General features: G+C 30.1%; 1 long non-coding RNA gene across 1 annotated transcript; it reads right to left on the reverse strand.

Moving 5' to 3' along the window:
- Window positions 1-420: 420 nt before the first annotated feature.
- LOC144425158 (uncharacterized) lies at window positions 421-3,016 on the reverse strand. The gene is made up of 3 exons (XR_013477328.1): window positions 2,801-3,016; window positions 2,212-2,283; window positions 421-2,123 (listed from the first exon to the last, which is right to left on the reverse strand). It is a non-coding gene; the product is annotated as an uncharacterized LOC144425158 (long non-coding RNA).
- Between the last annotated feature and the right edge of the window lie 17,897 nt (window positions 3,017-20,913).

The following is a 20,913-nucleotide window of genomic DNA, read 5'->3' on the forward strand; positions in this document are numbered from 1 at the left end:
ATGCAGGAGGTTGCAGGGCTAAAATCAACTTTCAGCCTTACCGATCAACTGACGATGCTCATTTAGTTTGGCTCGAGCAAGTCCTCTTGAAAGACTTGTGTGAATGGGAACTACCTATATGTTTTGCCTTCCTCCGATTTTAGAAGACAAATTTATTCTGAGGGATTTCGCATATAATTCTCATTGATTGTTGGCTGTTTATAATTTCTATTAATTGTGAATTCTGATTATAACAAAACGTTAAAAAATGTTTTACGTAATTTACTAGCACCTTTTTCTTGTCAATACTCCAAGTTGAGGTAATAAACAAGACAATACATTCATGTCATCTGGAAGCAAAATATGCACACTAATTAAAAGTTTGACACATTGAGATAATATACCATGACAGGGAAATACAAGTTAAAGATATATATGACCATCACATGGTAATTAAAATTAAAAAAAAATTAATAGGGGCTGTGGAGTATGAAAAGTTCAAGACAAAGAAAAGAACAAAAGTTCAGAGCTCATGAACTCTCAATTTTGCCCCTATTGCTTCGTGAAGGCCAATATATTCCGAGTGGCTGAATTGGTTTACCTTTATGATAGCAACGATTTTGTATTCAATATAGCGAGTTTTTTTTCAATTTATTTGAAGTGATATTATTTCCCAAAGCAATGCTTGAATCGTCTAGATCAGTGATGTCAAACTCATGGGTTTTCGAGAGCCGCATTGCATTTTGAAAATTGTAAAATGGGCCGCAAACAGTTTTTGATAATGTATAGTTGAAAGATAGTTTCAGTTTGTGACATATATTGTGATGCAACTAAACAGTTGGATTAAGTTTTATTATTTTCTTTAATTTCAAATGCAATTACATATTAATATTTGCATTCCACTATTATTGCAAGTTACTGTATTTTTTACAAAAAATCATAAAATTCTATGTACAACCATCAAAATTATTTTTAAACAAGCTTTGGATAAGGAAAGAATATTACATACACTTAATCTAAATATATGGACCTAAAATTGACAAAAATACTACAGTATAAACCCATTGTTTTTTTAATTACATTTGTCCTGACGTTTGGCATCTTTTATGTGTCACCAGCATACTAAGGTCAGGCTGAAATGATTTTATAGTACCCACTCTAACTCACGAGGTCACATGATCATGGGTTAATCTGGATCTTTGCGAATGTTTAAATAATTCCAGTAATGCAAAAAAAGTTACTTTTATCATTTCATGTATAGATCAGTAAAAAAACAAATGACGGATTTTTTCGACAAGACATTTCGCGCCACATTGCGTGGCATAGGATTGCTTGAATTATTATTGATATTGATTTTTAGTAACTAAGTCGTTGTATAATTATATTAATATACAAACACATGGAAATTTTCTGTTCGAAGTTGCTCTTCGAATTTGTCATATTGACTGCTGAGCTTATTGTGTTTTTTCATTGTACTGATGGAAATATGACAAATTAAACAGAATTCTTCTTTGCTTCAGAATTTTGTGAAATGCAGAAATATTGCAACTCCCATTTTCTTCGAAAATGCCACCTTCTTCATGTACTTGCGTTTAATTTATTCACTCAAGTGTTTTATTCAAGTATTCTTTTGCTAGCTTGATGTGTATTCTTAATTGGGTCAAAATGTGAACAAAAAAAATTAATTTTCCAAAACTACTTTCAGTAAATTGTTTTCTGTGTGAATGATCAATTTTACTTTAAAAGGTTTGTATTTTATCGTGAATCATGATTATACCCTTTCCTGAATTTCCTCTATAGTACTACCAAAAGTTGATGAACCAAATATAACACAGGTGTAGTGAGTGACCCGTAATCCTCATTTTCCAAAGCTGTTTTAAGTATGTCTGGCGTGTTTTGTGCCATTTTACAAATAAGACCGCTTATGGAATCTTACGCTTTGGAATTTTTAGTTATTTTCCTCAAGCCCTGCAGGATATGGGGGCCATACACAACTCTGCCGGAGGGTCAAATGTCTTTGCATGACTCCATAGGTTGTGCTTCTATTGCAAACATTTATGGAGTACTCTAATTATATTTCTTGGAATCACACTGTCAATGATATGTCTCCAGACTTTTGATATCTCCCCTCTGCTACAGTTGTCCTGTGAATAAATAATAGGAAATTGAGGTTAGACGAATAGTTGAAAGTTTTGCTTTATGTCGGCTTAATTTCTTGATTGATATACTTACTATTTTTGCTATTGCTTCTTGTGCTGCAGGAGTCTCACAATGCTTAGACAGGTTTGTCCACAACTTTCACATCTGGAGAAAGAGAGGAGATTTATTAATTTTCGTTAAGAATAAATAAAGCAGTCTATATGATTTAGAATGGAAAAGCTAATGAATCCAATATCTCATGTTTTATGTAAAAAATGTTTTACTGAATTTGGTATATAAACCAACTAATAAAAGGGTTTAGCCAGAAAATTACAAGCATTCGTGGCTCCAAATACTTGAGAGATCAGACTATACAATATCGTCCGGTATGAGTGAATGTTAGGTGAACTTGTTAACCCTTTGATTCAATACGCAAATAAAAGTGAATGAGCAATAGTATGTTACAGCAATGAGTATATATCCTCACGGATTAAAAAAAAATCTTAATGGAGGTGCATGAACAATTTGAAACCATAAGGGGTAAGTAAATATGCAATTTCGGCAAATGGGCAACTACGTACCGTACTGAATTAATAACTTCGTAGTATTTGACAAAAGCTGGCTTTCCCACATGTACTTAACAGTGCGATGCCCGGGTGTGATATACAACAATAGTATTTACCTTACCCTTTTCCAATTTCCTTTTACCTCAACTTTCCAAAATATCATTAAAATCGACAACAACTGTCAAAGCAGGCACGAACACCATTTGTGCTATGCCTTGAAAGCAGCACACATCCGCTCGTTTTCGTCTCGTCAAGTATGTGCATTGGAGCGTGCTATCAGATACGATCTTCGGCCAAAAATGCCGGAGTTGCGCATCATGTTGTTTAATGTCATTGCTCTAACAAAGAAAATATTAAAAACAAAAAAGCCATAGCAAGCCTTGTTAATACTTTTCTTCTTTGGTCGGTGTCACGACATTCTGTTTCCTGTTGAAAATACCTCAAAAATAAAAGAGAAAATATTGATTAACACAAATAAGATAGACAAATATGGATGGAGCATATTACTAAAAAAGATTTATTATCAAATATTCAATATCAGCAATGAACATAATACTTCGTGCATTACTGTATCAGTATTAATATGATCAAAAAAGTATTATATCAAACTAAAATCAAAATGAACACTAGATAGAAAGAGTAAGCCTGACTAATGAAACACTTGTAACATACTTACCGGAATTTCAGATTTGTCTCCGATTCCTTTTTTTTTCAATTTCTCCAGTGTCTTCAAAATTCTGTGCCTGATAAGCTAGGATATTATCAACAATATCTAAGCCTAATAGAATTCGTAAAAATATTTACATGTAATTTGTAGATTTTCCTTGCATCCGTCTTTTACTAATTTTCCCAGTCCCTTCATAGTTCTGTGCCTGAGAAGCTAGAATAATATTAAATATATCTAAGCCTAATAAAAACCCTATTATTCCTAATGGCGGGAAGGGGTCTAAATCTATCTATACCAAATAAAATATTAAAAAAAAAGCCATGGCAACCCCTGTTAATACTTTTCTTCTTTTGTCAGTGTCACGATATCCTGGTTCCTGTTGAAAATATCTTAAAAATAGAAGAGAAATAAATGATTATGACAAACACAGGTAGGAAAATATGGATACAGCATGTTACTAAAAAAGCTTTATTAATTATTAATAAATATTCAATATCGGCAATAAACTTAATACTACGTGCATTATTGTATCAGTATTAATATAATCAGAAAAATAGTATATCAAACTAAAATCAAAATGAACACTAGATGGAAAAACATGTAACATATTTACCGGTATTTTAGATTTGTCTCTGGTTCCGTCTTTTTCAAATTTCTTCAGTGTCTTCAAAATTTTTTTCTTGGAAGCTAAGATAACATTAACAATATCTAAGCCTAATAAAATTTGTAAGAATATTTACATTCAATTTGTAGATTTTCCTTGTATCAGTCTTTTCCTATTTTCTTCATTGTTTCTTTGTATCAGTCTTTCCTAACTTTCCCATTGCCTTCATAATTCTTTGCCTGAAAATCTAGAATACCATTAAAAATATCTAAGCCTAATAAAAACCCTATTAATCCTAATGGCGGGTATTTCTAACGGTGGGAATGGGTCTAAATATATTTATAACAGAGAAAATATTAAAAACAAAAAAGCCATGGCAACCCCTCTTAATACTTTTCTTCTTTTGTCAGTGTCACGATATCCTGGTTCCTGTTGAAAATATCTTAAATATAGAAGAGATATTAATGATTATGACAAACAAAGGTAGGAAAATATGGATACAGCATGTTACTAAAAAAGCTTTATTAATTATTAATAAATATTCAATATCGGCAATAAACATAATACTACGTGCATTATTGTATCAGTATTATTATAATCAGAAAAATATTATATCAAACTAAAATCAAAATGAACACTAAATGGAAAAACATGTAACATATTTACCGGTATTTTAGATTTGTCTCTGGTTCCGTCTTTTTTAAATTTTTCAGTGTCTTCAAAATTTTTTGCCTGTGAAGCTAAGATAACATTAACAATATCTAAGCCTAATAAAATTTGTAAGAATATTTACATTCAATTTGTAGATTTTCCTTGTATCAGTCTTTTCCTATTTTCTTCATTGTTTTCTTGTATCAGTCTTTTGCTAACTTTCCCATTGCCTTCATAATTCTTTGCCTGAAAATCTAGAAAACCATTAAAAATATCTAAGCCTAAAAAAAAACCTATAATCCTAATGGCGGGTATTTCTAACGGTGGGAATGGATCTAAATCTATCTCTAACAAAGAAAATATTAAAAACAAAAAAGCCATGGCAAGCCTTGTTAATACTTTTCTTCTTTGGTCGGTGTCACGACATTCTGTTTCCTGTTGAAAATACCTCAAAAATAGAAGAGAAAATATTGATTAACACAAATAAGATAGGCTAATATGGATGGAGCATATTACTAAAAAAGATTTATTATCAAATATTCAATATCAGCAATGAACATAATACTTTGTGCATTACTGAATCAGTATTAATATGATCAAAAAAGTATTATATCGAACTAAAATCAAAATGAACACTAGATAGGAAGAGTAAGCCTGACTAATGAAACACTTGTAACATACTTACCGAAATTTCAGATTTTGTCTCCGATTCCTTTTTTTTTTTCCAATTTCTCCAGTGCCTTCAAAATTCTGTGCCTGAGAAGCTAAGATAATATTAACAATATCTAAGCCTAATAGAATTCGTAAAAATATTTACATGTAATTTGTAGATTTTCCTTGCATCCGTCTTTTCCTAATTTTCCCAGTCCCTTCAAAGTTCTGTGCCTGAGAAGCTAGAATAATATTAAATATATCTAAGCCTAATAAAAACCCTATTATTCCTAATGGCGGGAAGGGGTCTAAATCTATCTATACCAAATAAAATATTAAAAACATAAAAGCCACGGCAACCCCTGTTAATACTTTTCTTCTTTTGTCAGTGTCACGATATCCTGGTTCCTGTTGAAAATATCTTAAAAATAGAAGAGAAATAAATGATTATGACAAACACAGGTGGGAAAATTTGGATACAGCATGTTACTAAAAAGCTGAATTAATCATTAATAAATATTCAATATCGGCAATAAACTTAATACTACGTGCATTATTGTATCAGTATTGATATAATCAGAAAAATAGTATATCAAACTAAAATCAAAATGAACACTAGATGGAAAAACATGTAACATATTTACCGGTATTTTAGATTTGTCTCTGATTCCGTCTTTTCCAAATTTCTTCAGTGTCTTCAAAATTTTTTTCTGTGAAGCTAAGATAACATTAACAATATCTAAGCCTAATAAAATTTGTAAGAATATTTACATTCAATTTGTAGATTTTCCTTGTATCAGTCTTTTCCTATTTTCTTCATTGTTTCTTTGTATCAGTCTTTCCTAACTTTCCCATTGCCTTCATAATTCTTTGCCTGAAAATCTAGAATACCATTAAAAATATCTAAGCCTAATAAAAACCCTATTAATCCTAATGGCGGGTATTTCTAACGGTGGGAATGGGTCTAAATCTATTTATAACAGAGAAAATATTAAAAAAAAAGCCAATGGCAACCCCTGTTAATACTTTTCTTCTTTTGTCAGTGTCACGATATCCTGGTTCCTGTTGAAAATATCTTAAAAATAGAAGAGATATTAATGATTATGACAAACACAGGTAGGAAAATATGGATACAGCATGTTACTAAAAAAGCTTTATTAATTATTAATAAATATTCAATATCGGCAATAAACATAATACTACGTGCATTATTGTATTAGTATTAATATAATCAGAAAAATATTATATCAAACTAAAATCAAAATGAACACTAGATGGAAAAACATGTAACATATTTACCGGTATTTTAGATTTGTCTCTGGTTCCGTCTTTTTTAAATTTCTTCAGTGTCTTCAAAATTTTTTGCCTGTGAAGCTAAGATTACATTAACAATATCTCAGCCTAATAAAATTTGTAAGAATATTCACATTCAATATGTAGATTTTCCTTGTATCAGTCTTTTCCTATTTTCTTCATTGTGTCTTTGTATCAGTCTTTTCCTAATTTTCCTATTGCCTTCATAATTCTTTGCCTGAAAATCTAGAATACCATTAAAAATATCTAAGCCTAATAAAAACCCTATTAATCCTAATGGCGGGTATTTCTAACGGTGGGAATGGGTCTAAATCTATTTATAACAGAGAAAATATTAAAAACAAAAAAGCCATGGCAACCCCTGTTAATACTTTTCTTCTTTTGTCAGTGTCACGATATCCTGGTTCCTGTTGAAAATATCTTAAAAATAGAAGAGAAAATAATGATTAAGACAAATAAGATAGGCAAATATGGATAGAGCGTTTTACTAAAAAAGCTTTATTATTAAATATTAAATATCAGCCAGGAACATAATACTTCTTGCATTACTGTATCAGTATTAATATAATCAAAAAAATATTATATCCAACTAAAATCAAAATGAAAACTAGATAGGAGTAAGCCTGACTAACGAAACACTTGTAACATACTTACCGGAATTTTAGATTTGTCTCTGATTCCGTCTTTTTTCAATTTCTCTAGTGCCTTCGAAATTCTGTGCCTGAGAAGCTAAGATAATATTAACAATATTTAAGCCTAAATAAATTCGTAAAATATTTACGTGTAAATTGTAGATTTTCCTTGTATCCGTCTTTTCCTCATTTTCCCAGTCCCTTCATAGTTCTGTGCCTGAAAATCTAGAATAATATTAAATATATCTAAGCCTAATAAAAACCCTATTATTTCTAATGGCGGGAAGGGGTCTAAAAATCTATCTATACCAAATAAAATATTAAAAACAAAAAAGCCATATCAACCCCTGTTAATACTTTTCTTCTTTTGTCAGTGTCACGATATCCTGGTTCCTGTTGAAAATATCTTAAAAATAGAAGAGAAATTAATGATTATGACAAACACAGGTAGGAAAATATGGATACAGCATGTTACTAAAAAAGCTTTATTAATTATTAAGAAATATTCAATATCGGCAATAAACATAATACTACATGCATTATTGTATCAGTATTAATATAATGAGAAAAATATTATATCAAACTAAAATCAAAATGAACACTAGATAGAAAAACATGTAACATATTTACCGGTATTTTAGATTTGTTTCTGGTTCCGTCTTTTTTAAATTTCTTCAGTGTCTTCAAAATTTTTTGCCTGTGAAGCTAAGATAACATTAACAATATCTAAGCCTAATAAAATTTGTAAGAATATTTACATTCAATTTGTAGATTTCCTTGTATCAGTCTTTTCCTATTTTCTTCATTGTTTCTTGTATCAGTCTTTCCTAACTTTCCCATTGCCTTCATAATTCTTTGCCTGAAAATCTAGAATACCATTAAAAATATCTAAGCCTAATAAAAACCCTATTAATCCTAATGGCGGGTATTTCTAACGGTGGGAATGGGTCTAAATCTATTTATAACAGAGAAAATATTAAAAACAAAAAAGCCAATGGCAACCCCTGTTAATACTTTTCTTCTTTTGTCAGTGTCACCATATCCTGGTTCCTGTTGAAAATATCTTAAAAATAGAAGAGATATTAATGATTATGACAAACACAGGTAGGAAAATATGGATACAGCATGTTACAAAAAAAGCTTTATTAAATATTAATAAATATTCAATATCGGCAATAAACATAATACTACGTGCATTATTGTATTAGTATTAATATAATCAGAAAAATATTATATCAAACTAAAATCAAAATGAACACTAGATGGAAAAACATGTAACATATTTACCGGTATTTTAGATTTGTCTCTGGTTCCGTCTTTTTTAAATTTCTTCAGGGTCTTCAAAATTTTTTGCCAGTGAAGCTAAGATAACATTAACAATATCTAAGCCTAATAAAATTTGTAAGAATATTTACATTCAATATGTAGATTTTCCTTGTATCAGTCTTTTCCTATTTTCTTCATTGTGTCTTTGTATCAGTCTTTTCCTAATTTTCCCATTGCCTTCATAATTCTTTGCCTGAAAATCTAGAATACCATTAAAAATATCTAAGCCTAATAAAAACCCTATTAATCCTAATGGCGGGTGTTTCTAACGGTGGGAATGGGTCTAAATCTATTTATAACAGAGAAAATATTAAAAACAAAAAAGCCATGGCAACCCCTGTTAATACTTCTCTTCTTTTGTCAGTGTCACGATATCCTGGTTCCTGTTGAAAATATCTTAAAAATAGAAGAGAAAATAATGATTAAGACAAATAAGATAGGCAAATATGGATAGAGCGTTTTACTAAAAAAGCTTTATTATTAAATAATAAATATCAGCCAGGAACATAATACTTCTCGCATTACTGTATCAGTATTAATATAATCAAAAAAATATTATATCCAACTAAAATCAAAATGAAAACTAGATAGGAGTAAGCCTGACTAATGAAACACTTGTAACATACTTACCGGAATTTTAGATTTGTCTCTGATTCCGTCTTTTTTCAATTTCTCCAGTGCCTTCGAAATTCTGTACCTGAGAAGCTAAGATAATATTAACAATATCTAAGCCTAAATAAATTCGTAAAATATTTACGTGTAATTTGTAGATTTTTCTTGTATCCGTCTTTTCCTCATTTTCCCAGTCCCTTCATAGTTCTGTGCCTGAGAATCTCGAATAATATTAAATATATCTAAGCCTAATAAAAACCCTATTATTCCTAATGGCGGGAAGGGGTCTAAAACTCTATCTATACCAAATAAAATATTAAGAACAAAAAAGCCATGGCAACTCCTGTTAATACTTTTCTTCTTTTGTCAGTGTCACGATATCCTGGTTCCTGTTGAAAATATCTTAAAAATAGAAGAGAAATTAATGATTATGACAAACACAGGTAGGAAAATATGGATACACAATGTTACTAAAAAAGCTTTATTAATTATTAAGAAATATTCAATATCGGCAATAAACATAATACTACGTGCATTATTGTATCAGTATTAATATAATGAGAAAAATATTATATCAAACTAAAATCAAAATGAACACTAGATGGAAAAACATGTAACATATTTACCGGTATTTTAGATTTGTTTCTGGTTCCGTCTTTTTTAAATTTCTTCAGTGTCTTCAAAATTTTTTGCCTGTGAAGCTAAGATAACATTAACAATATCTAAGCCTAATAAAATTTGTAAGAATATTTACAATCAATTTGTAGATTTCCTTGTATCAGTCTTTTCCTATTTTCTTCATTGTTTCTTTGTATCAGTCTTTCCTAACTTTCCCATTGCCTTCATAATTCTTTGCCTGAAAATCTAGAATACCATTAAAAATATCTAAGCCTAATAAAAACCCTATTAATCCTAATGGCGGGTATTTCTAACGGTGGGAATGGGTCTAAATCTATTTATAACAGAGAAAATATTAAAAACAAAAAAGCCAATGGCAACCCCTGTTAATACTTTTCTTCTTTTGTCAGTGTCACGATATCCTGGTTCCTGTTGAAAATATCTTAAAAATAGAAGAGATATTAATGATTATGACAAACACAGGTAGGAAAATATGGATACAGCATGTTACTAAAAAAGCTTTATTAAATATTAATAAATATTCAATATCGGCAATAAACATAATACTACGTGCATTATTGTATTAGTATTAATATAATCAGAAAAATATTATATCAAACTAAAATCAAAATGAACACTAGATGGAAAAACATGTAACATATTTACCGGTATTTTAGATTTGTCTCTGGTTCCGTCTTTTTTAAATTTCTTCAGGGTCTTCAAAATTTTTTGCCAGTGAAGCTAAGATAACATTAACAATATCTAAGCCTAATAAAATTTGTAAGAATATTTACATTCAATATGTAGATTTTCCTTGTATCAGTCTTTTCCTATTTTCTTCATTGTGTCTTTGTATCAGTCTTTTCCTAATTTTCCCATTGCCTTCATAATTCTTTGCCTGAAAATCTAGAATACCATTAAAAATATGTAAGCCTAATAAAAACCCTATTAATCCTAATGGCGGGTGTTTCTAACGGTGGGAATGGGTCTAAATCTATTTATAACAGAGAAAATATTAAAAACAAAAAAGCCATGGCAACCCCTGTTAATACTTCTCTTCTTTTGTCAGTGTCACGATATCCTGGTTCCTGTTGAAAATATCTTAAAAATAGAAGAGAAAATAATGATTATGACAAATAAGATAGGCAAATATGGATAGAGCGTTTTACTAAAAAAGCTTTATTATTAAATAATAAATATCAGCCAGGAACATAATAATTCTCGCATTACTGTATCAGTATTAATATAATCAAAAAAATATTATATCCAACTAAAATCAAAATGAAAACTAGATAGGAGTAAGCCTGACTAATGAAACACTTGTAACATACTTACCGGAATTTTAGATTTGTCTCTGATTCCGTCTTTTTTCAATTTCTCCAGTGCCTTCGAAATTCTGTACCTGAGAAGCTAAGATAATATTAACAATATCTAAGCCTAAATAAATTCGTAAAATATTTACGTGTAATTTGTAGATTTTCCTTGTATCCGTCTTTTCCTCATTTTCCCAGTCCCTTCATAGTTCTGTGCCTGAGAATCTCGAATAATATTAAATATATCTAAGCCTAATAAAAACCCTATTATTCCTAATGGCGGGAAGGGGTCTAAAACTCTATCTATACCAAATAAAATATTAAGAACAAAAAAGCCATGGCAACCCCTGTTAATACTTTTCTTCTTTTGTCAGTGTCACGATATCCTGGTTCCTGTTGAAAATATCTTAAAAATAGAAGAGAAATTAATGATTATGACAAACACAGGTAGGAAAATATGGATACAGCATGTTACTAAAAAAGCTTTATTAATTATTAAGAAATATTCAATATCGGCAATAAACATAATACTACGTGCATTATTGTATCAGTATTAATATAATGAGAAAAATATTATATCAAACTAAAATCAAAATGAACACTAGATGGAAAAACATGTAACATATTTACCGGTATTTTAGATTTGTTTCTGGTTCCGTCTTTTTTAAATTTCTTCAGGGTCTTCAAAATTTTTTGCCTGTGAAGCTAAGATAACATTAACAATATCTAAGCCTAATAAAATTTGTAAGAATATTTACATTCAATTTGTAGATTTTCCTTGTATCAGTCTTTTCCTATTTTCTTCATTGTTTCTTTGTATCAGTCTTTCCTAACTTTCCCATTGCCTTCATAATTCTTTGCCTGAAAATCTAGAATACCATTAAAAATATCTAAGCCTAATAAAAACCCTATTAATCCTAATGGCGGGTATTTCTAACGGTGGGAATGGGTCTAAATCTATTTATAACAGAGAAAATATTAAAAACAAAAAAAGCCATGGCAACCCCTGTTAATACTTTTCTTCTTTTGTCAGTGTCACGATATCCTGGTTCCTGTTGAAAATATCTTAAAAATAGAAGAGATATTAAGGATTATGACAAACACAGGTAGGAAAATATGGATACAGCATGTTACTAAAAAAGCTTTATTAATTATTAATAAATATTCAATATCGGCAATAAACATAATACTACGTGCATTATTGTATTAGTATTAATATAATCAGAAAAATATTATATCAAACTAAAATCAAAATGAACACTAGATGGAAAAACATGTAACATATTTACCGGTATTTTAGATTTGTCTCTGGTTCCGTCTTTTTTAAATTTCTTCAGTGTCTTCAAAATTTTTTGCCTGTGAAGCTAAGATAACATTAACAATATCTAAGCCTAATAAAATTTGTAAGAATATTTACATTCAATATGTAGATTTTCATTGTATCAGTCTTTTCCTATTTTCTTCATTGTGTCTTTGTATCAGTCTTTTCCTAATTTCCCATTGCCTTAATAATTCTTTGCCTGAAAATCTAGAATACCATTAAAAATATCTAAGCCTAATAAAAACCCTATTAGTCCTAATGGCGGGTATTTCTAACGGTGGGAATGGGTCTAAATCTATTTATAACAGAGAAAATATTAAAAACAAAAAAGCCATGGCAACCCCTGTTAATACTTTTCTCCTTTTGTCAGTGTCACGATATACTGGTTCCTGTTGAAAATATCTTAAAAATAGAAGAGAAAATAATGATTGAGACAAATAAGATAGGCAAATATGGATAGAGCGTTTTACTAAAAAAGCTTTATTATTAAATATTAAATATCAGCCAGGAACATAATACTTCTTGCATTACTGTATCAGTATTAATATAATCAAAAAAATATTATATCCAACTAAAATCAAAATGAAAACTAGATAGGAGTAAGCCTGACTAATGAAACACTTGTAACATACTTACCGGAATTTTAGATTTGTCTCTGATTCCGTCTTTTTTTCAATTTCTCCAGTGCCTTCGAAATTCTGTGCCTGAGAAGCTAAGATAATATTAACAATATCTAAGCCTAAATAAATTCGTAAAATATTTATGTGTAATTTGTAGATTTTCCTTGTATCCGTCTTTTCCTCATTTTCCAAGTCCCTTCAGAGTTCTGTGCCTGAGAATCTCGAATAATATTAAATATATCTAAGCCTAATAAAAACCCTATTATTCCTAATGGCGGGAAGGGGTCTAAAAATCTATCAATTCAAATAAAATATTAAAAACAAAAAAGCCATGGCAACCCCTGTTAATACTTTTCTTCTTTTGTCAGTGTCACGATATCCTGGTTCCTGTTGAAAATATCTTAAAAATAGAAGAGATATTAATGATTATGACAAACACAGGTAGGAAAATATGGATACAGCATGTTACTAAAAAAGCTTTATTAATTATTAATAAATATTAAATATCGGCAATAAACATAATACTACGTGCATTATTGTATTAGTATTAATATAATCAGAAAAATATTATATCAAACTAAAATCAAAATGAACACTAGATGGAAAAACATGTAACATATTTACCGGTATTTTAGATTTGTCTCTGGTTCCGTCTTTTTTAAATTTCTTCAGTGTCTTCAAAATTTTTTGCCTGTGAAGCTAAGATAACATTAACAATATCTAAGCCTAATAAAATTTGTAAGAATATTTACATTCAATTTGTAGATTTTCCTTGTATCAGTCTTTTCCTATTTTCTTCATTGTTTCTTTGTATCAGTCTTTCCTAACTTTCCCATTGCCTTCATAATTCTTTGCCTGAAAAACTAGAATACCATTAAAAATATCTAAGCCTAATAAAAACCCTATTAATCCTAATGGCGGGTATTTCTAACGGTGGGAATGGGTCTAAATCTATTTATAACTGAGAAAATATTAAAAAAAAAAAGCCATGGCAACCCCTGTTAATACTTTTCTTCTTTTGTCAGTGTCACGATATACTGGTTCCTGTTGAAAATATCTTAAAAATAGAAGCGAAAATAATGATTAAGACAAATAAGATAGGCAAATATGGATAGAGCGTTTTACTAAAAAAGCTTTATTATTAAATATTAAATATCAGCCAGGAACATAATACTTCTTGCATTACTGTATCAGTATTAATATAATCAAAAAAATATTATATCCAACTAAAATCAAAATGAAAACTAGATAGGAAGAGTAAGCCTGACTAATGAAACACTTGTAACATACTTACCGGAATTTTAGATTTGTCTCTGATTCCGTCTTTTTTCAATTTCTCCAGTGCCTTCGAAATTCTGTGCCTGAGAAGCTAAGATAATATTAACAATATCTAAGCCTAAATAAATTCGTAAAGTATTTACGTGTAATTTGTAGATTTTCCTTGTATCCGTCTTTTCCTCATTTTCCCAGTCCCTTCAGAGCTCTGTGCCTGAGAATCTCGAATAATATTAAATATATCTAAGCCTAATAAAAACCCTATTATTATTCCTAATGGCGGGAAGGGGTCTAAAAATCTATCTATACCAAATAAAATATTAAAAACAAAAAAGCCATGGCAACCCCTGTTAATACTTTTCTTCTTTTGTCAGTGTCACGATATCCTGGTTCCTGTTGAAAATATCTTAAAAATAGAAGAGAAATTAATGATTATGACAAACACAGGTAGGAAAATATGGATACAGCATGTTACTAAAAAAGCTTTATTAATTATTAAGAAATATTCAATATCGGCAATAAACATAATACTACGTGCATTATTGTATCAGTATTAATATAATGAGAAAAATATTATATCAAACTAAAATCAAAATGAACACTAGATGGAAAAACATGTAACATATTTACCGGTATTTTAGATTTGTTTCTGGTTCCGTCTTTTTTAAATTTCTTCAGTGTTTTCAAAATTTTTTGCCTGTGAAGCTAAGATAACATTAACAATATCTAAGCCTAATAAAATTTGTAAGAATATTTACATTCAATTTGTAGATTTTCCTTGTATCAGTCTTTTCCTATTTTCTTCATTGTTTCTTTGTATCAGTCTTTTCTAGCTTTCCCATTGCCTTCATAATTTTTTGCCTGAAAATCTAGAATACCATTAAAAATATCTAAGCCTAATAAAAACCCTATTAATCCTAATGGCGGGTATTTCTAACGGTGGGAATGGGTCTAAATCTATTTATAACAGAGAAAATATTAAAAACAAAAAAGCCATGGCAACCCCTGTTAATACTTTTCTTCTTTTGTCAGTGTCACGATATCCTGGTTCCTGTTGAAAATATCTTAAAAATAGAAGGGATATTAATGATTATGACAAACACAGGTAGGAAAATATGGATACAGCATGTTACTAAAAAAGCTTTATTAATTATTAATAAATATTCAATATCGGCAATAAACATAATACTACGTGCATTATTGTATTAGTATTAATATAATCAGAAAAATATTATATCAAACTAAAATCAAAATGAACACTAGATGGAAAAACATGTAACATATTTACCGGTATTTTAGATTTGTCTCTGGTTCCGTCTTTTTTAAATTTCTTCAGTGTCTTCAAATTTTTTTGCCTGTGAAGCTAAGATAACATTAACAATATCTAAGCCTAATAAAATTTGTAAGAATATTTACATTCAATATGTAGATTTTCCTACTTTCTTCATTGTGTCTTTGTATCAGTCTTTTCCTAATTTTCCCATTGCCTTCATAATTCTTTGCCTGAAAATCTAGAATACCATTAAAAATATCTAAGCCCAATAAAAACCCTATTAATCCTAATGGCGGGTATTTCTAACGGTGGGAATGGGTCTAAATCTATTTATAACAGAGAAAATATTAAAAACAAAAAAGCCATGGCAACCCCTGTTAATACTTTTCTTCTTTTGTCAGTGTCACGATATCCTGGTTCCTGTTGAAAATATCTTAAAAATAGAAGAGAAAATAATGATTAAGACAAATAAGATAGGCAAATATGGATAGAGCGTTTTACTAAAAAAGCTTTATTATTAAATATTAAATATCAGCCAGGAACATTATACTTCTTGCATTACTGTATCAGTATTAATATAATCAAAAAAATATTATATCCAACTAAAATCAAAATGAAAACTAGATAGGAGTAAGCCTGACTAATGAAACACTTGTAACATACTTACCGGAATTTTAGATTTGTCTCTGATTCCGTCTTTTTTCAATTTCTCCAGTGCCTTCGAAATTCTGTGCCTGAGAAGCTAAGATAATATTAACAATATCTAAGCCTAAATAAATTCGTAAAATATTTACGTGTAATTTGTAGATTTTCCTTGTATCCGTCTTTTCCTCATTTTCCCAGTCCCTTCATAGTTCTGTGCCTGAGAATCTCGAATAATATTAAATATATCTAAGCCTAATAAAAACCCTATTATTCCTAGTGGCGGGAAGGGGTCTAAAAATCTATCTATACCAAATAAAATATTAAAAACAAAAAAGCCATGGCAACCCCTGTTAATACTTTTCTTCTTTTGTCAGTGTCACGATATCCTGGTTCCTGTTGAAAATATCTTAAAAATAGAAGAGAAATTAATGATTATGACAAACACATATAGGAAAATATGGCTACAGCATATTACTAAAAAAGCTTTATTAATTAATAATAAATATTCAATATCAGCAATAAACATAATACTTCGGGCATTATTGTATCAGTATTAATATATTCAGAAAAATATTATGTCGACTAAAATCAAAATGAACACTATAGATGGCAAGCCCTGTTAATACTTTTCTTCCTTTGTCGTTGTCACGATATCTTGTTTTCCTGTTGAAAATATCTCCAAAAATACAATAGAAAATAATGAATATGACAAAGAAGAGAGCTAAATATGGAAACAGCATATTACAAAAAAGCTTATTAAAAAATATACAATATCAGTAATAAACGACAATATAATTAATAAATCAATAATATACAATAACAGTAATTAAAATAAGAATAATGTAAAACGAAAGAATTATTTTAAACTTATCATACCAGGACATCAAATACAGGATTGCATTGCAGGGTGTTAGAATACAATTAACAATTGTATTTAGTTTTCTGAACTATGATTTAATTCATTAATAAATATACAATCAAAAATCTTTTCGCAATTATTCAAATTACATAAATAGTTCATCACGGGTCGACCCATGTTTTAACTTTCGCATATCATCCTTTTACAGTGTTTATGACATTTTGGTATAGTTTTAAACAACAGTCCTATTTGATATATAAGACATGTGTATGTGCTGCCCAATGCATTTCTTTGCGCTCACATATTGGTAATCAGTGCACATATATACGAGCTTAAAGTTTGTATGGCAATGAAATACAGTCTCAAACAACAGTCTATTTTTACATATCGAAGTCTTGTGTGTGGACTCGATGCATTTGTTGGCTAGCACATCTAAGTTATCTTTAATAAAACTCTTCTTTACATTCAAATAATTGAGTTGTATTTTTTTTTTGAAAAACAGAAAGATTCGTCAAGTTCCATAATTGAAGAATCCTGTGAAAATATATATACATTTAGGTATTATGTCCTTTCATAGTAGAGGGAGTAAATGATGAGCAACTTATTACGTATGATGAGGCTATACAAGACGCCTATAACGTGTTGAGCGGTGACACTGCGCGACATCAACTCCCTTAAGACTTATAACCTGCCAGTTTTCTCGATATTAACAACTCCACATCTTTGAATATTATTGAAGTCTATTACTGGCAATGAAATATCCAGTCTACATGAACAAAGTACAAGAAACGAATAATATGTGATGAAAAACGTCAAATAGTGTGCTGATAAAAATGATTATTGTAGAGGTCGAAACGCATAATGTAGAAGCCAAAACTATTAACCCTACTTTTCACGTATGCCAATATATTGGGACATTTGTCATACTTGGTCATAATGTATTGGGTTGCTAAAGTTTACGACCAACCTAAGTATGTCGACAACATACTTAATTCCCAAAAGATGCAAACAATAGCAACATTAATTTATGTAATATGAATAAACCCTATCATTTAATTAAAACCTCTTTAACCTCTTATGAAGATATGGCCCTAATATGATTGTGAGTTTAACGTCTTATCGTGGACTAAGTCAAAACAAAACCAATAAGAAACTTTTGCGTCACTTTTTAAGCATGATACATGCTTGTCCGTTGTTCGTTTTCACGGTAGCGCGTCATTTTTCTTAATTATATTTTCAATTTTACGAGTTTTATATCTTATAAGTATTTGAAAAGCAACAAATATACAATGAACCTGTTCCTATTTTAACAAAACTAATTTGAGCAAACGAGCATTCGATTTCGACTTGTAAACAAGCTAAATACTGATTACACGCACAATAATAAACAAACAATGATTACGTCCGCGAGAAATTCCTCGCGTCGACAAGCGTTCGTTGTTTCTTTATTATCTAGAGTTCCACGCCGTCTAGAATAGCAGGTTTAGACTTGTCTGGTAGAAGACGTAATTGTCCTTTTTGAGAGAACTGGTTGTCGAATCGGTTTCGCTTGGATTGATCACACCGATAGTAAAACAAAACTTTAAAAAAAAAAAAATCTCTCATTTTCAACGTAACACGGTCTAGCGAATAGCACACGCTATTTGTAAAACGTCTGGCAAAAGGCGACGAAATACCGCATTCCGATGAAATTAAAGTGAAGGCTCTCGCACGTTTGAACAGACAGTTATGACAATTTTTAGAAGGGGTATACAAAATTATCCAGCAGATTCGACTGCATAGGGTCCAAAATAAAAAAAACAAGCAAACAATCCGATTATTACAGCAATTAAATTAACACTACTTGAACGACAAACCTCTAATGCGAATTAACTTTTAAATAGCCGACCTGCAATGATCCGAAATAACTATAAACAAACAAGAGTATGAAGAGACAAGACCGATACAAGATTTTGTTGAAGTCAACATGCCTCTTTTCTGCCCCCGAACAGAAGATGAATTGCCTTAAAGAAAAAAGGGTGCTCCCGAAGTATGTGAACCAAGATGGCGGACATCGGAACGTAACATGGGTAACAGGTTAGGGTTAGGCGATAATTTTTTTCCATTTTTTTCCTATTTTAGCCCTATTATCAGTTCGAAGACTAGCAAAGAGCCTCCCGTAGTATTTATACCTAAAATTATGGCCTAACCCTAACCTAGTACACATATTACATTCCGATGTCCGCCATCTTGGTTCGCATACTTCGGGAGCCCCGAAAAAGGTATATGAGAGGTCATTCACCGAAAGTACAATGCCCGATAACTTTCGAAATAACCCCGGGTCAAATATATATACGGAAGAAAACAATTAAATTTTGTCTGTTGCTGAGAAAATAAATCTTAGTAGTAGTATGTATAACATACTATTACATGCTTGAGATGGCTTAAAAAGATGGTATTTGATATCATACGAGTTTTTTAAGTTTGCAGTGCAAGAGTACATTGTTTTACAACATATTATTTGATACAATAACGAATGAAGTGTATATCTATTTTAAACATTACATTAACGTCCATTACATTATGCTAGAGATTCCAACTAAGAGATTTACCGATACCTTTTGTCGCCGATACCAATCCGACAACAACGATAAAACGACGATATTAATATTTTAAAGCAGAAATTGCCGACATTTACATGCTATGTAATTATTATCTCAGGTGTGCAGTCCAAACAAGTTAAAGTAACAGTTTACAAGCATTATTCATGCCACACAATTTTTCAGATTTGAAAAAGCCATATTTCAGAAAAAAAGAAATTAATGATTTGGATCCTGATACGTTTTTTGATTTAAATACATTGCACACTGATGTTAATTAAATCGGTGTTCGGTTTTGGCTACTGTAGGTGGTAGTACTTCTGTAGGTGGTAAAATAAATAAATGTTCACTCAATCTATCCAACTGATAAATCGAGTTGTGTGCGCAGAATTTTATGCCATGCCAACGTCCTATTTTGTATTTTGCTTATCGAAAAATTCACATTCGATATATTTCTTCATAATTTCTATGGTATGTTAAAATTGTCAATATAAAAAATAGGTTGCAAAATTAGCCAAATTAGTTGAGCTAGTTGAGCTAGTTGGGCTGATGAATGGCTAAAATCAGTTCATAATCATATTCCCGTTTCTATTCGCGCGGTTGGGAAACATCATTGCTCCTACCTAACGAGGCTAATATCGCGAACACGATCACTCCAAGCAAAAAATAATTTTTATATCAGTATTTCAACCTTCAATTTTTTAAAACATTCAGGAATAGATAAAAAGTTAATTATTTTGAAAATATCAGTCTACATTTAACCGATATCGATACGAATACCAAAATATTGCCGATATTACCGATACCTTTTACCGAAAGCCTTTTATATTAGCTTTGACCAGCACTGACAGCATGTATAACGACATTGATGTTTGTTTTAAGCAGAAGGTAAAACACTCATTTCAAGCATTCCAAACCGAAATTGGAATAAATGAAAAGTCAATATACCGCAATTAATGATAAAATAAAACTAGTAAATAATACACGATAGTAATATGAACATTTGTTAAAAAATCACTATTCAAGGCAGACAATATTATTGCAAAATGAACATATCATATTGGGTTAGTTTAGCTGTCCTCAGTTAAAATTTGGACGTGTAGTAGAAACAAGTAGAACAAGTAGAAAATGCGTGTAAAAATTCACACTATAATATTTTCTTTTTTAAACCAAGAGCAAAAAACTGTAAAATCAAAAACTATCATATAAAGTATTGACAACATAAAAAATGAAAAAGTATGAAACGCAAAGAACTACAGAAACAAATGT

Source organism: Styela clava, chromosome 7 (genome assembly GCF_964204865.1).
Source record: "Styela clava chromosome 7, kaStyClav1.hap1.2, whole genome shotgun sequence".
NCBI lineage: Eukaryota > Metazoa > Chordata > Ascidiacea > Stolidobranchia > Styelidae > Styela > Styela clava.